The sequence below is a fragment of the Cygnus olor genome, chromosome 6 (genome assembly GCF_009769625.2).
Source record: "Cygnus olor isolate bCygOlo1 chromosome 6, bCygOlo1.pri.v2, whole genome shotgun sequence".
NCBI classification, from domain to species: Eukaryota; Metazoa; Chordata; class Aves; order Anseriformes; family Anatidae; genus Cygnus; species Cygnus olor.
The window spans coordinates 38,183,930-38,205,746 of NC_049174.1; the positions used below are offsets into that span (position 1 = coordinate 38,183,930).

At 46.4% G+C, this 21,817-nt stretch overlaps 1 protein-coding gene across 5 annotated transcripts in view; it reads left to right on the forward strand.

Annotated features, from left to right (window-relative positions):
• The first annotated feature begins 755 nt into the window (after window positions 1–755).
• The window catches only part of LYPD6B (LY6/PLAUR domain containing 6B), a 41,763-nt gene continuing 20,701 nt past the window's right edge, over window positions 756–21,817 (forward strand). For 2 of the 5 annotated variants that reach the window (XM_040560853.1, XM_040560858.1), the window contains exons 1-2: window positions 756–832; window positions 7,107–7,203. The gene's annotated coding sequence lies outside the window, so the exon portion shown is untranslated. Of the gene's footprint in view, window positions 833–997; window positions 1,146–2,509; window positions 2,683–7,106; window positions 7,204–9,109; window positions 9,283–21,817 lie in introns of those variants that run through there. The other 3 variants (XM_040560855.1, XM_040560857.1, XM_040560854.1) reach the window with 3 other exon arrangements.

Here is a 21,817-nt window from a genome sequence, read left to right on the forward strand (position 1 = left end):
CCACCGAGCAGCAGTGTGTTTATAGATGCAGTAATTACACAGATTATTATCTAATCGTGCTGATCAACCCAGGGCGCTTAATAGGGACAGAGCAGCATCCTAGCAGACGTAGAAATTAGTCTGCTAAAATTTGGAGTGCCACAGTCAATTATTTATGGGTCAAAATGAATTTCTGGTCATATAACTTTCGGTGCGTAGGCCGAATGCTTCCTCCTCATGCTGGCTGAGGGTACTGGGCACGGGCTGAGGAGTGATGGCTCCGTCAGGGAGGAAGAGGAGGAGGAGGAGGAGGAGGAGGAGGCTCTCCCAGTCAGACAAAGTTTGTGCTGGGGAGAGCAGGCGGGCAGACGAAGGCAAACACCGCACAGCGCCGCACCGCAGCCATTTCCCCGTGAGTCAAAGGGATCTTTGTAAGATCTGTTTAGATAAAGCTCGTGCCTGGGGGATGAATTCAATTACAGGGCAGAGTGCGAGCGGATCCCTACACTTTCTTCGTCAGAACGTTGGATCGCCTCAGTTAATTAACTCTCAATCAAAACAACGTGAACTGCCGTATCCATTTCCAAGAGTCAGCCTGCGCAGGAGTACAGGGGAGAGTAAGAGGGGGGTTGAATCCCTAAAAAAAAGTGAGTGGAAGCCCGTGAAAGTACGTCTTTGCCCAACTATGCACGCTACCTCTGAGCACCGCGGCTCTGTGAGGGCCGCCCCGGGGCGGGCGCGGGGGTGTCCGAGCCGATGGCTCCCCGCCCCGGCCCCACCTCCGGCGGGCAGCCCGCCTCCTGCCCGGCCTCCGCTGGCACCGGCACCGGCACGGAGGTGGCTGGGGGAGTGGGTGAGTGCCCCGGGACGGCTGGTGCTGGTGGTGGTGGCGGCGGTGGAGAAGGGGAAGGGGCCCGGCAGCGAGCGGCGCGGGGCCGGCGCGGAGCCCCCTGAGGGCGGCGGGCAGCGGGCTGAGGCGCGGCCGGGCCTCGCCGTGAGGCGCCGGGGGGCAGCCGGGTTTGGCTCCCTGTGCGGGCGATAAGTGCTTCGGGCTGCCCCGTAGGAAGTAACAGCACGGTGAAACGTGCCCGCTTCGCGTGTGCGAGTGAGCGGTGTGGCTGTGGAGGCTGACACGGGGCGTGCTTGGCACACACAGCTGGGGGTCGGTGAGTTTCTGTGCAAGCCCCACGGAGCAGCAGCAGCTCGGTGTGGCACCACACACGCCAGGCCTGTGGGCGCTTTGGGCGGCTCGGTGCTGATGGGCGAACGCGGTTCGTGCAGCTAGAGCAGGTATGCGAGGCTCGTCTGGTTCATTCCTGAGGGCACCGTCAGGAAAATCTGTCCCTACGGCTTCCCGTCCGTCGGCGGGTAACGTGGGCAGAGCCCGGCACCGCACAGGGATCAGAGCAATTGCGGAGAGCCACACGCTGCAACCTCCTTCGTAAGTGCAGTACTGGTAATCCCAGGTGCTCAGGTAATGAGTCAAGTTTCCCTGCCTCAATAAACATGTTTTTGTTTAAAATAATCAAATGTTAAATGCTGAGATTGCTGTTTCGCAGGCTGGGTTTGAACCTCTAAGGTTAGAGTTTTCAAGCTCCCTCCTTAACTATGAAACGAGCTTCCCGTCTGATCGCTGCCTCTCCTCAGCGAGATTTTAAGAAAAGCACAAAAAAAAAACCATAAGGTTTACGATGACAGAGAACAAAGTCCTCCCTCGCCTTCGAGAGTGGGTGCAGCAGGCAGGCAAAGGAGAGCGCGGAGCGGGGAAAGCTGTGTCCTCACCTCGGCCGGCAGCGCGGAGCTGCAGGTGAATTCCAGAAGTAATTGCAGGCGGCCGCGTCGTGGGCTGGACGAAGGGAGTTGTCCTGTTTGTTACAGCTGGCAAGGCTCAGTGATTCATGGATCTCTGCTCGGTAGACTTTTGCTCGTCCAGTCGATCTGCAATTAATGTAGCTAGCCATGCTGCTGAGAGTCTTTACCTCTTCCTGTCACGCATTGCTTGCTGTAAGTCAATTAGCATTCCCCAGCGTGATAATTGCAGCATTCTGTTCGCAGCTGGTCGCGTCCTGTAAACGACGTCCCTTGCAGAGGGGTAATCGTGGGCCTTTTGCCTTGGCCGGGTTTTGTCAGGGCTAAGGATCTCCAGCACTTGACATTTGGCATTCTGGCTGTGCAATGGTAACTGTCAGGAGTCCAGTAAATCCCATAATCAGCTTATATAGGCTGGATCCCGGGTGTTGATCCTTGAAGCACTTGTGCTGAATCCCACCCCCTGGCTGGCACCAGATGCTGGACGCGTTATCTGGCAGCAGGGAGAGGGTAGCTGCGGTCTGGCTGCTGGGGCGGCGCACAGTTGGCAAGTGCACGGTGCTGCAGGGGAAAGAAGCTGCCTTACAAGAACGGGCGCCTTTTCCTGCACCCCTGGGAACTCCAGAGAAGAGACAACCGTATCTTGCTAACTGATGGCCTGATACATGCCAACCAGGCTGTTTATGAAGATCTCTTCCTGCCTCGTTTGCCATTTGCCCAGGCTTCAGCTGGGGTAGAAGAGGTGGGGAATGTCTCCTCCTGTCCTGTTGATGCTGCCGATGAAAGTTGTGTCGGTTCTGTAGGAGAGCCCTGTGGGAGACCAGGAGCTGCTTAAGTTGCAGCGTAGAAGTCACCAAGACTGTTGTGTGAGCTGTAGTGCGATGCATCCTGCAGGTAAGGAACTCAGAAGCGGAGGTGAGGGAGAGAGAATGACAGCACCTGGCATGTCAAGGAAGGGACGCGTCGTAGCTCTCAAGGAGAGCAAGTATTTGAAGGGTGAAAAGTTTTCTGGAGTTGTCTGGCATTTCTCGGTTACAGAAATAATCCTCTGCCTTACCAGATTGAGGCATTCTTTAGAAAATTCTTCCATCTCAAAACAAATTTTGCTCATAAAGTCTGATAGCTTAGAAATTTTCCTTTTTTTAAATTTTGAAGTCTAAATTCCTCAGTATTTTCTTCGTTTCCTTCACGTCCGTAACCTGAGTTTTGTAGGTTCAAACGGGAGCTGTGTGTCGTGTGTGTGACCTAAAGGACCCCTGGGCGAGCTGTGTGCCTGGCAGTTCAGAAGCCGTCGGACAGCACCACGCCGATAAACGTCGGAAGGAATTTCAGCTTGCAGCTTCCCTTGAAGACCAAGCTGCGTTGTATGCCGCATGTGTTGCTGGCAGTTAGTTTCCTGTTAAATTTCTGAGAGAATCGTTGGGACGTGAGGCTTCACCGCCTAGACAGCAGCCGTCCGATCGCAGGGCTGGTTATTCTGGGTGAGAACCCTGAAGCGAAGGCTCGGTGTCACTGCTGGCAGTCGCTGCTTTTCTCGCTCGGAGTCTCGCGGCGGTGAGCTCGCAGAACACGAGGCGCGAGGCACTGCCTCATTGCAGTGGCACCGCGCCAGCCGCGCCAACAAAGCTGGATCTGGAGTTCTTGCCTGGAGCTTGGGGCTTTTTGATGTCTGAGCTGCAGGCTTTGGAGGGGAACCAAAGCGGGGTAAAATGACATTCATTCGGTGGGGGTTTTTGTCTAGATTTTGCTTTGATATTTAAACAAATCTAGACTGCTCTGTGCAGCCTGTGAAATAATTGAACAAATCCCGTTGTTAATATCACTTCACCGACCTGGAAACGGGACAGCAGAGGATTAGTGTATGGGTATTCTTGCTAAAAGAACTGGGTTTTAGCTATGTACTAACTTGCTGAATGGTTCTAGGTAAGTCATTTATCTTCTTCTACCTATTTCTTGTCTCATCAGTGGGAATAATGACAGCTTTTCCATCTCCCTGACTTGCTGCAAAGATCGATCAGTTATCTGTGAAGAGCTGCAGTGCTAACAGCAGGGCAGTGTGCGCCAAGCGATAGCGTTTTGAGGGTGCCATTCTCACACCGAGAACTCAACCACGTTGAGCTTTCCCACGTTTCTCTCCAGCCGTGTGCTGTAACACGTAGCAGTGCCGCCACTCAGTCAGCTGTTTGAAGTTGCTCAGTGTGCACTGGGACCTCGGCAGCAAGGATGCTCCGTCCTGCAGCAGGTGTCTGCTGGCAAGAAGTCTTCGTCTTTGGTAAAGCAGGAGTGCTGCATTCCAGTAAGCGAAATTGGAGGAGATGCTTGAGTTATCAGGTGTACGAACAGATCGAACGTACTGCTCAAAATTTGACAGGCCGCTTGTTTTCACACTCTTTTTTTGTTTTGCTCGTAAACCAGCGTGTCTGCGAGAACCGCTTTGTTGGCCGTGTCAGTCAGACTGTCCTCGTTGTGCCTCTGTCACTGAGTGGCCTAGGAACGGTGTGCTGGTGGTCCCAAATGAGAGGGAAGCTGAGCCTGAAATCCTTTGACCTGCCTTGGGTTATAGAGATCGGAAGCTAATGCCAGCTGTAGGAGCACTGCTTGGTTTGTGTCTGTGCATTTGCCCGAGGTGGAACCACAAGGTACTGTGATTTCTGTCCGTTACTTAAAGGGAAGTTTAACAAATGAAAACTTCCCTAAAAACTCGCTGACTTCAGTGGTCTGTGTATCATTGGTATAACAATAATCATTTCTGATGCTGCTCCGGGAAATTCTGTGGTGCGCCTGTAGACTGTGCCTTACCTGTAAGGGCTTGTGGACCTTAAAGAGGAGAAAAGTGTCGGTGTCTGAGACACCGTGTGTGTAGCCTTCAGACTTCGGGCTGGGGGGTGCATTTGGGAGTTTGGACGAGCAGGTTATGATACGAGGCTGGTTCATAATCTGAGATCTGTAAAGCTGCCTCTGGCGGCGATGAATAACTGGTGCTGCAGGGAAGACTAATATCCTCCGCTATGCGCCGAGCCAGTTGGGCAATGTCAAAGCCAGGAGGATGGCAGTGAGATTATCTCCCTGACCCCTGCAGCTCGTGCCCTGCAGTGCGGTGATTACCCTTCTCGCGGTCTAAACACGCATAAGTACAGGTGGTACAAGTTGCAGTCATCTAATCCCTTTCTTGAAAAAATGCTGCCCCGGCTTTGTCTCGATGTGAATGAACCTGTTGCGGCAAATTGCCCTAATTCCGAGCTCAGGGTAGTGCACGGCAGTGGGAGCTGACAGCGTAGGGAGCAGCAGTAGGGGATGCCGGGGGGTGAGCACCTCCCTGCGCTGCTCCCTGCCTCGGGTCGGCTTCGGGTCCTTCGAGTGGTGCCTGCCTCGAGTACCACAGCGCCTTACAGCTCGTCCTTGCGGCTGTTCCGCGGTTGTCCCGTCTCATTGACGGCTGTTGGGTTTCGTCGTGTCTTTTCTGGGGGTGCTGGGGTGGTTTGCTTGGGTTTTGCTTTATAACAACATCCTCTGATCACAAACCGTAAAATCTACTCTGCGCCATAATAGTTATGCTTTATGTCAAGTTATTTTGGTTTAAAAAAACCTGAGGGATTTATTGCTTTAATATGTGTGTATTATTATCAAAACACACGTCAAGCTTAGTATAAAGTTACCCATTGAGTTACTGTGAGATTTACAGGAGCTGTTGTTAAAGAGATTCGAAAATGGATTTCAAAATTATCACGCCTTTATTAGGGCAAAAAAGAAAAGGATAACAAAGTGTTAGGCTTTACAAGAGTATCAAGGGTATCGCTGTTCGGTTCAGGCAGACTTGCTTGCCTCTTTCTTTGCAATGCTCAGACCTGACTGTGTGCCTTCATCTGTGCTAGAGGAGGAAGGCAGAAAAAAAACTCTGCTACCCATGGGCGACAGCTGACCAGAGAGGACGAGGATCAGTAAAGCATGCAAGCACACACGAAAAAGGCAGGCCTCTTCGGGGGAAATTCTGATTACGTTGCTGCCCTTTCAGCCCAGGGCAGCCGGAGATGGCGCAGTTTGTGCTCTTTGAGCCTTTCCGAAGTGTGAGTAGCCTGAGCCTGGCCTCTGAAACCAACAGGGCTGTTCCTCTGAGATCTGTGGGAGGGAAGCTGTGCCTGAATGTATATATATATATATTTTTATATAAAATATATCATATATCATGCATTTATACATAAATGATGTGATTCCCACCTGCCTCTGCTCTGGGGGTTCGGTACCATTCTTTTGCGGGGCAGGTTGTTGAAATGATCCAAATTCAAAATGTTCGGGAACAAAATTCCATCCTTTCCTCACTGTAATGAATTCCACATTTGGAGAGATCTCCGGATTTACACAAACACAACAAAAAAGGATTCTCACTAACACAAAGTATGTCACGTGTGGAAAAACTTAGACTAGGTGTTTAAGCTATTACTGAGGTAGAGGAGAGCTGCAGATCTGCACAGACTTGAAAATCTCTCTTTTTCTGTGAAGTAACAGTATGAAGTTAATAATTACAGGATAATTAGACAAGAAGAAAGATGTGTCGAGTGAGGTAGGATTTCTACTTCATTAGCTGTAGGAAATGAGGGGTTCAGAGTGCAGAACGGACACCTCTGCCGACAGCTCTGTACCGGGCTGAGTGTTGGCTGAGCCGAGGGCTGTAATACAGGTGCCATGAGAGACTTGTGGTCATAAGGGTTTGAAGCATGCAGCTGATTTAACTAAAATATGTGTGGCATGATTTATTTTTCTCTTTAATAGTCAGAGATGAAGGGCTGTCACTGCTTACCTCGAGTGCAGGGTGAGTTGAACCCCAGGTACCCCAAAGCCTGTCGAGATGAGATCCGAAGTCAGGGCACGCGGTGTTCATGCTCACTGCAGTTTCTCTGTGTTCCCCCTCGAGGCTGTGACCAAGCAGCTTTTTGAAAGAATGAGGTATTGGGACTTGCAGCTAACGGGACTTCCTGAGACTGCTTCACTGACTCGATCTCTGGACACGTGGTGTGCGTACCCAACACCACATCACCTTCATCAGGACTTCTCATTGCAGAGCATCTAATGTGTTCCTGAAGGGAATATCAGTTTATATGGAGATATTCCATTAATGTTATCCCAGCCATCTTGCTCATCCCGTGTCCGGTTGGATGGGTTGTGCTCATGGAGCATGGCCCCTTCTGTTTTGTCGTGGTCTGGACAACAGTTCGATAGGCTGCACGAACGTGCAAGTGCTTCCTGGGTGCTGAGGAGCTCGGCGGGTTGCATTTCAAAATAATCCTGATATCCCTCTGATGTCATTTATTTACCTCCCACAGAACCAAAATACGACCAGTCTGTGTTAACAGAGCAGCTGCCGTCCCGGATGGTGCTGTTAGTTGTGGGCTGGAAACCCCAGGAGCTGGAAACACGAGGGTGAGCAAGAGGTACCGCTGGGAGCCGCGAGGGAATTCGCCTTGCGTGGCTTGCGCGCTGTCACTCGTGGGTGCCACGGGGCAGGAGTGGCAATGAGCACGGCCTGGTGGGCTGGGACAGCAGCAAGAAGGAATAATTACACGTTGGTCCATATTCGAGGCTGGTGGGGTTTGAATCTTTCATTGCATTAGCTTGTACAAATAGGTGCTTCTCCAAGTGGTACTTTTGATTAGCCTGGCAAGGCCAGGGTGTGCAACAGTACGAATCCTGAAGATAGATATCTGTTGTTGTCTTTGTTGGTCATTTGTTTTTGTCGTGAGTCTGGCTGTGTTTCACCATGACATGTCCTTCCCCAGCGACACTTGCCATCCATCATTATTCCTGGTTGTAACAGCAGGACCCATTCTTTTGTACCAACACACTTGCTTTAAATGTAAGATTTATACTTTCCACCTGCTTGCCAGGAGCCAGGATCTCCGTTCATTTAGAGCAATTCCTCAGCTATTGTGAACATCCCGAGAGAATGCAGAAGCAGACTTTGTTCCCTTTCTGACCCACGTTGACTTTAGCAACGCCCTGGTGATTTGACAAATGTCTGACGGGAAGGAATTGTTTGCTGTAGTTCAAAGCCAGGTTTCAGAGGCATAGAAAAATATTTCAGTAAGAATTAATGGAGGGAAAGAAAAGGCCTTTGCTGACATACTTTTTTTTTTTCTACAGGATTTGCTTTTCCCTGCTAGAAATTTGTGACTCCACCAGTCTAGCAGGGTAAGATTAAAAAAAAAAAGACAGTCATGGATTTTTGATACAGACAGGCTTCTTACCTTTCATTATTTATGCCCAAAGATGCACGGTGTAACAGAAATTGCAGCGTTTTAATGCATTGCACTTTTCCCGTGTAAACATAGTCATGTTTAACACGTGCAGCTACCAGAGTTTGTACCTGAGCTGATCCGAGGGACGCTCCAGGCTCAGCAAAAAAACGGGACAGGCTTTTCGAGGGACCCGTTGCTTTTCCAGTCTCCCACCTGGGAGAAGGAAAGCCAGCGGAAGGAACCAGAGCAGCGTGAGAGCTGTGAAGGGACTACTGGGGAGAAAGGGCAACTGACCTATAGCTTTTCAGCTCCTCATTTTTGGAAAGAAGTGACTTTTGGGGCGAGTTCGCTTCTGTTTTGCATTTTCAATAAAGTAATTTTAAAAAGTGACTAGTGCTTTCTGGAGAGTTAGACTTACTTACCGTAATAACGGTGGGTAACATGAATCTCCTGCATGTTTTATATTCTAGCTGCTCTTGGATTTTCCAACCATTATCTTGCAAATAAGACCTTTTAAGCCTCTAATAATTGCAGTTGTAGGGTGGAATATTGCCTCCCAAAAAGCTGAATGACCAAACTACCCTCATCATGAAAGACATTATGTTTTCACTTCTTTTAAAAATTGCAGAGAGCAGGCAGCAACCCTTCTGAGGCCTTCATTCAACAGAAAATGCTTGAGCTACGCTATGGGATTTTAAACAGGGGGCAGCTGTTAGAGTCAGATCTTCTGAAAAATCATTACAGAAGTACAACAACAGGTACAGGGAATCAGAAAGTAACAGGACCACTTTTCGTTGGTTTTAAGGGTTGTTGGAAAAAATGTCCTGATAACGTCACTGGACACATGGACGTATTTTTGAACGTTGTTTGTACACCGCTGTCACGCTGGCCTAAGTACAGTTACAGGTAGATCCTGGGCTTTTGGAGGCTGATAATTTTAGGCGGCGCAGGAGGAGGAGGAGGTGTTTGCTCTCCTCTCTGTGCTCTTGGCAGCCTTGTGTTATTTCCGAGGACAGCTCTGACTTAAGCGATCAGAAATGAGGAAGCACAGATGGTTTTGCTGTTCACCTCAAGGCCTGGGTGTCTTAGGAAGGATGCACTCAGGGTCCCTTTCAGTCAATCCCCAATCGGGGAAAATGTGCTGTAGCTATTACAAACCCTGCAAGCGGGCGATTGGTGCCTGTGGTTGTTGTTCCAGTGGCTGGCCGTCAGTTCAGTGGTTCCCAGCCAGGTTCCATCGGGGCGTTACGAAGACTTGCTCCAGGTGAGAGTCCAGGATATGGCAGCTGTCTCTGGGTGTCTGCTCAGGAATGTGGTGCTGATAGACCTCGTATTCTGGCAGGATAGTCTTTCCAACTGACTTTTTTTCTGATTTTATCAGTTGTGTTAATAGCCTCCCTGAGTACGTTTAATTGTGGAATTCTGTGTACGCCTGAGGACCTTTGATCATGTAAAGCAGAGATCACTTAACCCTCCCCTTATTTCTAGGGTTCGTGGGTTTTTGAAATGCATTTCCATCTCCTCTAATATTGCTGAGAATAGTGCATTGCTTCTGTGATGATGAGAAAGTCCCGTTTGTATCAGGCTTTTTGCAGAGGGTTTCGTTTATTCCGTGTGGATATAAAATATTTTTCCTCTGTAATACCTGGATAGGTGGAAGGTATAAATTTATTTAAAATATACTTGCACATGTGGCTTTTTGAGTTGTCAGTGTAGTTTGACCACCACGACGATGTAATTACGTGGTAAACAGTTTTAAGAAGCATGTGTAATTGCAAATGAAATCTTTGCTTATACACTGAGTTGCCAAAATAAAGGGAATTGAGATCTGCTGTGAATTGTCGGAATGCACTCTTAACTGGTTAAATCCATGTTTACAACCTTGCCTGTGGTTAACCACGGCTAGATAAGATTGTGGGCTGCCTTATTGTGAGTGCTAACATGTAGAGGAGCAATGATACAATTCACATTTAAATTACTTTTCCTTGCACTTTATTTTTCTATTGTCTTTGGCTTTGAGAGGAGCTTCCTGTGTTGTGAAGAACGTTATCAGTTTATTAAGTGGCTGCTTCTTACAATAATCCGTTGTAGCTGGAAAGGTAAAGATTGGCTTTCAGAAACCTTACACCATGCTGGATTCTTGTGGTGCTTCCATACGAGAGGCTGCAGTGGTTAAGACTATTCCAATAATGTGCTAAAATCACGTCTGGACATATGTAAGGTAAGACTCGAAACTTGGCAGTATGTGCGCTTCTAAGTCAACATAGCTTAAAAGTAGCCACAGTGCATCAATTTAAATATTATTCCCGTTTCTTAGTTATCACAGCAATGCAGACAGAATTTATTTCAAGTACTACCCCAGTCTGGGCCACGTCCCAGGTGTTAGCATAACGTCTTCAACTTTCACTGCAGCTTATCAGGAAAAAGTGAGGTTTGAGCTGGAGCATTTGGGGGATGTCACCTGGGTCATCATGCTTTAATACGGATTAGTTTACCAGAGAAATCACAGTGTTTGTATGTATGTATGCATACAAAATTAGCAAGAAATGCATTGCTAGTATTCAGTCAAATCAGCTGGGCAGCAGAGCGAGTTGTCCTCCCCCCGACCGTAGCCTGCTGCGCAGGTGTTCTGCAGAACAAGCCTGAAAAAATGATCTTTGAGCTGGGTTTCCAGGCAGTCCTTTGTGGAGCACAGTTCTTGTGTATATCCATTTGAGAAAGGACTTGTAAATAACGGATTTTGTTACGAGCACCTCGAGCACTTGGTTGTTCCCCAAAACAACGGCAGGAACAGGAATTGTATGGATTGTGGTAAGCGACCTCCCCCAGCCGAGGCTGCCCAAACCCCATCCAGCCTGGCCTTGGGCACCACCAGGGATGGGGCAGCCTGGGCCAGGGCCTCACCTCTGAGTAAAGACTTATATCTCCTCCTTATATCTGATCTAAACCTGCCCTCTGTTACTCCAAAGCTGTTACCCCTGGTCCCATCCCTGCACCCCCTGACAGAGTCCCTCCCCAGCTTTCCTGTACAGGATTTACGTTTCTTTTGTAGCTGCTGCACTGCTTCTCCTTTGCCTGCAGTAAACAATACATATATATATACACACATATATATTGTTAGGAGGAGGATATTGAGCTCTCCTGGCGCTTGGTTATAGCCTGGCTTAAATATTTATTTTTTTATTTATTAACACGAGGTAAAGCAATCCCTTCTGTATTTGATGGCCATTGGCAATCCTGAATTTCCTAGAATTCCCTCGGAATTCCACCGCTTCCTTGGTGGCTTTTGTCTCTGCATCATCTTCACGTTACATTTTGCTCTCTCCCGAGCTCGCTGTGTGCTAAAGCACATGCTGAAGAAAGTCTCGGTACTGCTACAAGCGATGCGGGGCCCCGCTGGGAGGATTCCCGCTGGGAGATCCCGCTCTGACTCCCGGCGCGCGGTGTTCCCACAGCCAGGCTGGAAATGGGTGCGGTTGCCACGAGCAGTAGCAACAAAGGCACGAAGCTGAGATTGCCTTCTGTCAATGGCAGCTCATCAAAGGGCTAGGAAAATCCATAAAAGGAGCAATAAAATTACTTTGAAAGTCCTGGGTTTACTCATTTTACTATTGCAGGAAAATGCTCGTAATGTATATACACATAAAACACGTTGGTTTGTATTGTGAGTGTGGTGCATGTTCTTTGAAGAAGTAGATAAGGGGAAATCCCTCAGAGCTCGTATAATAACTGTGCTCCCATAAACTGGTCATTTTCTTCTGGGAGAATGTTACAGCCCTGTTCATTCAGGTTTCTTTAGCCGAGTTGTTTCCTCTCTGTGTAAGGGATGCTGTAGTTAATCAACTTCTAAGTCTGCTTGGAAGAGGGTTTAACTGTTAATCACCATCCACAATACTCAGAAGTGTCTGAACTGGTGTGCTGAAATGCCTTTTTCCAGGAGCAGTAAGCGCTGCGTGTTTTTAACAGTCTACAGTAATAAACACTGATTGTAAAGCTCTGATGTGTAGCTAAATCCATGAAAACTCAGATAGGCATTTTAAAAATAGCCCCTGAAATGATACTGAGATCACATCAGTGCTGCTTGGAACCGTAACGTCAGTATAGCAGCGGTTGTGTTCTCCGTGCCTAGTAAATGCCCTAGCACATGGGAATCCGCGGCAGCTATTACGGGACTGCGCTCTACCTGTGGGAAGATGCCTGAAGGCACGCAGCAGAGGGAGGCTAGGGAAATACAGGTTTTTAACCCATCGCTCTCTTGGAAACGTGGCACTTTATTCTGGTTTACCAGAGGCGTTTATCCTCGCTACTGATTTAGGTTTATATATGCCAAAGTCATCGGATAAAAGAGCTGATAACTGAGACAGAGACCGGAAGGCAGATCTTCCTCCTCTCGGGCGAACGTCTGCTCTGCGTGTGTGTGTGTAGACTTTGTGTCTGCAGGACGGACTTTTGATGTTCCCTGCAAGGAGTATCAGTTTCAGCAGGAGAGATCAAGAGCTTCCCGCTGCAAACGATCCGATCGGCTGCTGATCAGAAGGTTTATTGGAGAAGAGGTGGTCTGAGCCCTGGCTCCGTTTGGGGAGGAATTAAGGCAGCTCTCCCGCTGCTCCTGCTGGACGGAGAGGGGCAGAGCAGCCCTGCCTCCAGTTCCGTCCCCTCCACCAGCTTCCTCCCCAGGCAAGCAGGAATCTGGTCTGAGTGCCATCTGGACTGAACCCCTCGGATGAAGCCCTCGAGAAGGGCTTGTGACTACAAGTGAGACTAAGCTGGAGACAGGGCGGTAAGATGCTGGGGCCTGCCAGAGCTGGGTGTGCCTGAAAGCACAATTTCACGTGATTAGGGAATGGAAAACTCCGAGGAGCCTCTGGGATCCTGGTAGCAGCTGAGAGGTGAGTGTGCAGATTACCGTTTTTCAGTCTAATGTGATTGTTCTTGTGTTTTTTGGAAGCGTAAATGGCTTTTGTGGATTTAAAGGTAGGTGCTTGGAGAGGCTGCTGCTTGAGCTCGGCGTCAGCCCATCGCATCAAAACCAGCTCAACCCCCTAAAATCCCATCGCAGAGGTAACTGGTGGTTGTGAAGCTGCACGTAGGAAAGCCACACAGTTCATGGCCGGTACCAGTTCCACCACGGGAATGGCTCAACGGGAATTTGGTTTTGATTTTTTTTCCCAGTCCGTGTGTCAGTGAAGAAGGACTTAAAATTGAAGGACTGGCAGATGGTGCTTCAACGCATTTCCACATCCTGAGAACTGACAAAGATCACCCAAACGTCTCTCCCTGCTGGACGGGTTGACCTGCCAGTGCAGTGACCAGTGGTTTAGAAAGGTGCAATATTTATATTCAGTACTTTAATAGGAAAACCTGAGGCTGCGTGTGTGTATCCTGCAATGCAATACCCAATTGTATACCAGACCCAGGGGAAGTTCATTGTGCCTGTAGTTGTAATAGTGTGTTAAATACCAGGGTTATTAATCTTTCCTCACCTCAGAAACGTGTACCCCGTGTATTAATGTGTTTCTCTATGAGATTTAATTGCTCAGACTTGTAACAACTCAAAACTTAAAATCCTGTTTCCCACTGTGACTTGAGTCTTGGGAAATTGATTCTATTTAAAAGCAGCAAATTCTTGTCTTCTTTACATTACATTTTCAGTGGCACATGGAAGTTCATTTGCATTTGCTCAGAGGGATAGTAGTTAGGTACAGTTTTTGGAAGGTGCAATACACAACGATCATCGCTCTGCAGTAGCGCTACTAGGTCAAGAGTTGCACTGAGAACTAAATCTGGCTTATCCTTGTATTGGTCTGATCGTGCCACGCATCTTTTATCTATAAATCTGTTACATTCGATGGGACAATCTGTTAAATCCAATGGGCGAGCCTGTGGCAGCGAGCTTTGGTGGTCTGGGATCTGAGTGAGGATGACTAAGGAACATACCTGGGAATGTATGCTTTAGGTGAAATTATGGTTTTATTAATCACCGTTTGCTTGTATGACATACGTCAGCACCAGCCCCGGAGGTAAGGAGATGTTTTATAGATGAGTGGAGCCTGAGCCTCAGACGAGGGCAGCGGTTTTCCAAAAGCAGGTAGAGCCAGGAGTGACGCCGGGAAGGGAAATCCAGAGTCCTGCCTTCCTGCGCTTGGCTTGATTGTGTCAGCACCACAGTCACCATCTTGAAGAAATGACTGCAATAAAACACCTCGGTGTTTATCTTCACATAGTAAAGAGAGGCATTTCTTACAATAAAATATGACTAGACCTGTGGAGGAAATAATAGTCCCTAAATTAGCTTCAGATGAAGGCCAAGTATTTCTCCTGTTACACACTTTTGGCTTTCGCGTTGCATAAACTAGAAGTAACAATTAATATTTTTAAGTTTTTTGGTTTTTTTTTTAAAGATTAGAAGAATTTTAAGAAGGTTATGAGAATCAATCTGTCATCGTTTGTCTTCTGAGGAATGCGTGCAATGTTTTTAAAAGAAAGGAAAAAGAAAAGGAAAGTAAAAGGAGCGGGTTTTGTTGAATGACGTTGATCTGCTTTGGAGTTCTTGTTTGTTTTTCTGCTCAGTAAGCTCCTGACATTGAAACGGACTTGAAAAGGCTGAGAACTCTGACATTAGATGTAGATTTTAGGTATGTCATCAGCTGCAGTAATATAATATATACAATATATATGATTTTTTTTTACAGCAAGAACTAATATTTGGAAGTATTGCTTTTCTTCTGTGCTTCTCTTCACTTTGAAGTGCAACACTCAGTGTAATGTCAGAAGACTTACAAAACAAATTACAAGCATAGTTTCACTTAATTTCTGAAAATTAGTTTAAATTCTTTTAGCCTATAGCAACAATACTCTTGTGGCTCACTGCGTGTTGTTAAAAATTGGACAGGACAGGAATGTGTGGAGGACTGGAATTGAAGCCCATTCTTGAGGAGCTCAGGGTCGGGCTGCTGATGCACCCCATACTTTCTGAAAATGAACGTGCATGGGACTTGAGTAGATTCTTCTCTTTTCTGGTAAATGACATGTAACTTGAGCTTTTCCTGATCCATCAGCGCTGCAGAGCTCTCTGCATCCGTAATCACGCTCCTGTGTTGCAAATAAGCGTTTTCAGTTTATGAAGTGTATATTTTAGTTAATGACTCCTTAATCCTTGACTAAATGTGCAGGTGTTCTGGGATGTGAATGGTAGGGAGAGAATGAAAAGACCTATTTGTCCCAAAATGGATTTTGCAGGTCTTAGTATTTTCAGCTTATCTGGGTTGTTGCATCCTGCTTGTACTCGACAATGTTTTCTTTTAGGTTTCTGTTGATCTCAACGTGTTTTACGTACTTTATGCTTTCATCGCTTAAAAAAAATGAAAAGACAAGTATTTATTCCTATTGCTAGGTAACTGAGAGCAGTACTTCTTTGAGAAGAAGGCTTTTTTCCAAATGCGGTTCCAGGTTATAAAAACAAAGCAGTCATTCCCCACGGATTAGTTGTCCTGCAAAGACTTTTCGCCGTGCTTCAGCCTGTGGTTTCTGCCCTCTTGAAGTGTCAGGAGTTGATGTGAAACCCTGTGCTGCTGCCACTACTTGTTTAGTGTCGTCGTCTTCGTTTTATTAGTCACAGAGAAGCTGAGAAGATGTTTGTTGCAATGTGTGGGCTTTTTCTCCAAGCCTAAACAATTGTTTGCCTTAAGCGAGCATTAGATACCCTGTCCTACTTGGCATAAAGCGAGTACGCCGCCTCTCTCATTGCACAAAGGGAAACATTTTTTCTTGAGTTCTCATTATTTTCTGCCTGGTTCCAACTAAGAAAATGAAGCACTTGCTTAAAATAATAACCAATAAAAATGTGGGCTTCAAATGAAAGGAGATTTCTGTTTCTGGGAAAAGAGGGTCCTTGTGGGACGTGTTTTAAGTGCCAAGTGTATGACCTACAGGTGTTGAATACACAGTAATTCAGCTTGGCTTTAGTTCATTAAATTAGCCACCCTGCTTTCATTAGGTTGCTGGGAAAACTGCGAATGCATTGGTTTGTGTCTCGTTGGCAGCTAGTTTAGCAGGATGGTGATTCTTAGTGGACTTCCAGGCATAGTCCCAGTGTTTATCATTGAACTCTGCCACGAACTTATCAGATGCTGTGTAATGACCGCCTGTCTTCTGGAGATGCTTTGGGATGGTAAAGAAACTGCTAACAACTATTAACTCTCATTTCATAGTAGTCCTTTCAAAGGAGAAAAGCTTTTTTTCAATGTTTTTTTTTTTAAATGGTTTCATCTGGTGTATTCGAGGACACTTGTTAAATGAGATTTTTCATTTTAAACATTTGTGTGTGGCAGGTATAGATTTATCACTATTACATTTCTCAGGTGTGGTGTGGTTTTGGGATACGTTGTCTTTGGAACTGGCGGTGCCCTATCATGGTACATCAACGTGCCAGCTCCGTAGCTATGAACTTGGTAGGGGAATTTAGTCAAAATAAACAAATAAATAAATAAAGCCATGAAGATGTACATTCTGTGCCTCTTTTGGAAAGGGCACAGCAAAGAAAATCTGTCATGATAAAAATTGTCATTGGTGCCACTGCTGGCCTTCAGTCCTTCTCAATAAAACAGTCCGTTGGATGCAGCATCTGACAGGGAAGATTCATGGGACGAGAGCCAGGCTCCAATGGATAATTTAAGTTCAAATATACTTGCTGCATATTTCACTGGTAACTATTTATTTGATCAGCATATAGTTCTACTAAATCCTACCAGTTTCATCGGTACTGTTTCTTCTGTCCTAACAACTGCATACCTACGAGAGATCTGAAGACCAGCTGCTGTGGTAACAGGGCCAGAAGTGATTTTTTTTTCACTTCTAATTTTTTCATTTGGATAATCAAATATAAGAGATTCTGGTGTGGTACACCCATATATAAATGCATCATTTTTCAGTACAGACTGTCCTGGGTTTTGTTCTGACTTGCTCCCTCCAGCCATGCTTTCATAGCCACTCAGTGCCTTGGTTTCCTTGCCATTTGTTTCCTTCGTATTGTTACAGGTTGTTGATGACTTATATCATCTCCCTTATATCAGGGGAGAGTCATCTTCATGTACTTAAAAACTGTGCCTAAGAATATTGCTATTGTTTCTTCCACTTCTTTTTGGATTCCAGATTTATGGAAAACTGCTGACATCCTCAAAAAGGAATCTCAACTGTGTTTCTGTGCCCAGATGCTAATCTGGTCCATGAGAACAGTTTCAAGGTTTTTTTTGCTTGCTTCTTTCCCACTTCATTTTTTTTTTTTTTTTGCAATTACTAGGGTTGTTACATCCTTGAATTCTTGGATATTTGAAGTTCCTTAAGCTAATTGTGAGAATCCTGTTCAGAACTTTATCTCTGCTTATCGTTACCTTTGTACGTTAAATCACTTTTTGATGGTGACTTTACAGCCTTCCCTCCTCTATTGTAGGAATAAGTCTTTCACACTCTTTGTTGACTGACGTAAGGCAAAATGAAGTTTAAAATATTATTTATAATGTAAGAGTAGGATAAAGAAGTGGTTAGCATGACTTATTCAGGCTTATCTTCTTTATGCAATTAGGTAGACACATTCCATTCTACAGATTTATTTATTTATTATTTTTTATTTTATTTTTGAAGTTAAATTGCGGCCCTACAGAGGTTGATGGGGAATCTTGCTGTTAGCTTCAATGATTGGGAATTAAAAGAGGCCAAGACCCTTTAATACTCTGCGCATTTGTGTTCTTATTCTAGAGTAAAAATAAGATATTTTTTTCCCCAGCTTCTCTTTTCCCAAATGTTTTGGGTTTTAGTTCTTACCCTTTTCTGTTCAATGTTCATTTCAGTTCTAAAACAGAAAGAAAAAGGGGGACGGGAGCACAAAGGGGACGACGTACAGCAGCTCGGCCCTACCTGCTAACAGCTGTAATGTTCAGCTTCAAGGAGGCGATTTGCTATTGCCTTCATTGTAGGTTCTGTGTAAATTCCCCTAGTTATCGTTTTTTTTTTTTTTTTTTTTTTCCAATGGTGCAAGGGTAATCAAGAGCACTCAGGGTGAAGTAGTTAGTAATGAGCACTGGAGCATGAGTTAACAATTGCATCTTCAGTCAAATTAAGACTACTTCAAAATAGTTCGTGGTGTAAGAGAAAACATTTGGAGTGATACTTCCCCTCGGAGAGAAGCAGACTCGCTGCGTGTGCCTGCCTACTCTGCCCGCGCCTTCTTAGTGCGCGCATCCCCGGGGAGCCAGGTCAAATTTTACTAATTGCTTTGAAGTCATTGTACTTGTCTGTGAATCCTTGAGTTCTTGTTTTGAATGGACTACATAGGCAAGCCCTGTTCTAAAAAATGATGGCTCTAGATATGCGCTCTGTATGAAAATGGTGAGCAGACTGTTCCCCCATTCAGTAGCAAACATAGGCAAGGAACAGAGCAGGCTATTTAGACATTGGCAGATACTAATACAGCAGAACAAATGATGCAAACACCACCGGAGGTCATAATCTACTCTCCAAGTTGGTTGTTTAGACCAAGAAATGCATTTTGCTTCTGTATTACAGATTGATTTCAAATTTATGGCCCATCCAGCAGCTGGGAATTATTCAACGGTTCTGCTGCAATTCCATGGCAGCCTACATCCAGTTTAACTGATGACTTGTATGGTGCTGTTTCCTTTCCTCCGTTTTATCCCTTGTCTTCCCATCTCTCTGCCTTGCTTCTGTCTGCAACTCGCTGGAGCCGTGCCAAGCCGGTTCAGTGCTCCCAAGGTGGCAGAAAGCTCGTCTGGCAAAAGCGTCATACAAATATACAAATATATTTGTATGTTTTACTGGGCACGAGGTCTAGAAGGCACGGTCACACATACAGCTTCTGAGTGCACAATGGCTCCTTTGTTTTCTGACTCCTTCGGCAAGAAATAGGTTAAAGAGGCACGGTGCTAGGTTAAACATTAAGGTGCTCACTGTCCCTGGTGCAGTGCCTGGAGGCGTTTGGTAGGCAGGTCACCAGTTGGGCTGGGGATGTGCGCCCCCCTCGCTGGCTTTGTCCCTGCTCTTCCCAAGTTTCCTTCACCTGATGCACCACTTCTCACAGGGTGTCTGTTTTTGTGTGTCTGGGTTGGCTGTTTTTCCAAACCTTTGGGGTACTGAAGTGTTATTAAACCAACATTTCTCACCTGTGTCCTTTCCTTGTTTCTGTCTTCTTACCTTACCTGGCTGAATAGTACTTTCTTGCATGTGGACTAACGACAATAACCACGCTCAGCAGTGATTTCTACAGTATAATCAGGTCAAAATCACAAGCCTGGGCCTCACAAAACCGTTTATTTGGGCCTACTCACATAGCCTTCCATAAATCTGCAGCCATCGCCCTGTAGGCTTTTGTACAGTGCAATTTGCATTCATCTGTGTCTAGCATTTATATCACCTAGGTGTCTAAAGGCGGGCATACCTGCTGAGCATTTATTGATCTATTACCAAAGCATGCGAGGAATGCAAACCGGCTACCCAGGAACCGGCTGGGAACAGCAGGGAAAGCACATAGTTTGTTTTAAGACAGACTGCTTGGGGGGTGAAGTTCACAGGTAGCTTTTTGACAGCATACAACAGTAACCACGTTGTCTGTTCCTGCTTGTTCCTGCGCTGTGTTTGCATAGGCATTTATACAGCTGCAGAGCAAACAGCCTGGAAAGGTAAGGCGGCTGAAAAGCAATCCCATGGGCCGTGCAGTGACCCCACTCCTCCCCACGGCCATCCTGGCCCTGGCACGGGGCTGAGCCCGGCAGCAGGTCCTGCAGGGGCTGCAGTGGCCATGGGATGGCTTAAATAACGTGTGGTTAGCACTGCCGGCAGCTCTGGGTCCAGATGGGAGTTCGGTCTGCCTCCATGGAGTCCATCTTTGGAAAGCTGTGGGAGACTCGGGTCTTACATTTCCTGATAGAAAGGATTTTTTCTTTTCCCCTCAGCTCTACAAATGGTGTTGAGAGTGTGGCGTTCAAACAGAGAATAACATTTTGAACTCTTCTTCCCTGTGGTTTTATATTTGGCTTTGTTAGGTTATGCAAAACTAGATCCACTTGGTATTAAGACACTAGGATTATAAAAAAGGGGGGCAAAAAAAGAACCCCAGAAGAGTGTCAATACATTTGTAGGCTGGTTATTTAGAAGTGGAGGATGTCTCAAAGATTTCTGTGCTAGAGACTGGAAAAAACCGTGTCAGCAACATAATGGGAGAACATGTCACAGTCGTACAAGATACACAGCCCAGCGTTAGTTTCTTAGCAGCTGTGACAGTTATCATGATAACTAAAGCCTTGAAACCTCTGTTCAGCATTTTTACAAGCAAAACCCTACACTTAAAGTAGACAACTCTGCCAACAGTCATACTTTTGTAAGTAAAGGGATTATGAAACCTAAGCACTTGGATGCCAATTTTTATGTTGTCTGTCAAACCTGAATACGCAGAGACTGTTGAGGTATATTGGTTTTTACACTTTATATGCAAGAATAAGTTTAGGGTGACTTTTGGAATGCACGGTATGTAGGGTATGTTTCTGAAAATAGATTTTTAACAAACCTTCACAACATCTGGTTTTCAACAGTAGCTAAGCAGAAATTTCCAGCTTTTGACACTGGTGAGTTGTCAGAGGAATTAGATCCACTCTAAAGTGAGAATACTGTTCCTGTGTCGTGTATAATATTTCGATGGTATAATGAAGAAGAAAAAAAAAAAGATTTTGGCCTTACAATATGTCATTTATGTGTTTTGCCAACCCAGAACAGAAGTTCAGCACAGGCAAGGGCAGTATGGTCTTTCCTGACCTTTCTGGAGGTGCAGTCCCACCATGAAATGCAGATCTGGGGGTGCTGATCAATGCCCGCCTGAACATGAGCTGGCAGTTTGCCCAGGTGTCCAAGAAGGCCAGTGGCACCCTGGCTTGTATCAGGAATTGTATAGCCACCAGGACCAGGGAGGTGATCGTCCCCCTGTACTCAGCTCCGGTGAGGCCGCACCTCAAGTGCTCTGTTCTGTTTCGGGCCCCACACTACAAGGACATCGAGGCCCTGGAGCGTGCCCAGAGAAGGGCTACGAAGCTGGTGAAGGGCCTGGAGCACAAGACCTGTGAGAAGCGGCTGAGGGAACTGGGGGTATTTAGTCTGGAGAAGAGGAGGCTCAGGGGAGACCTTATTGCTCTCTACAGCTGCCTGAAAGGCAGGTGTGGGGAGCTGGGGGTCAGCCTCTTCTCACAGATAACTAGTGATGGGACTACAGCGAATGGCCTCAAGTTGCACCATGGGAGGTTTAGGTTGGAAATTGGGAGACATTTCTTCTCAGAAAGAGCAGTCAGGTGTTGGGACGGGTTGCCCAGGGAGGTGGTGGCAGCACAGTCCCTGGGGGTGTTCAAGGAAAGGTTGGACGTGGTGCTTAGGGACATGGTTTAGTGGGTGACATTGGCGGTAGGGGGGTGGTTGGACCAGATGATCTTGGAGGGCTTTTCCTGCCCTAATGATTCTGTGATTCCAAGATACGTGGAAGACCTGCTCCCTGCTTCGGTTTTGGTGGGGCCGCATGTCATATTTGCTGTCTCTACGGAAGTTACAAAGACAAGGCTAAAAATATGAAGTGAAAATTACTGACATTTTTCTGCTTGTGCATGTTAATGCTTGGCAAGTAATAAACCGTTTAGAAACCTTGAGAGCTTCTACCACCCGTGTGGGTGGCGCAGAGTTATTTCAGACATTTTTACTATCCCTTATCACCTAAGTAGATGTGTTGGTTGATGTTGGTAGCATGCCTCTAT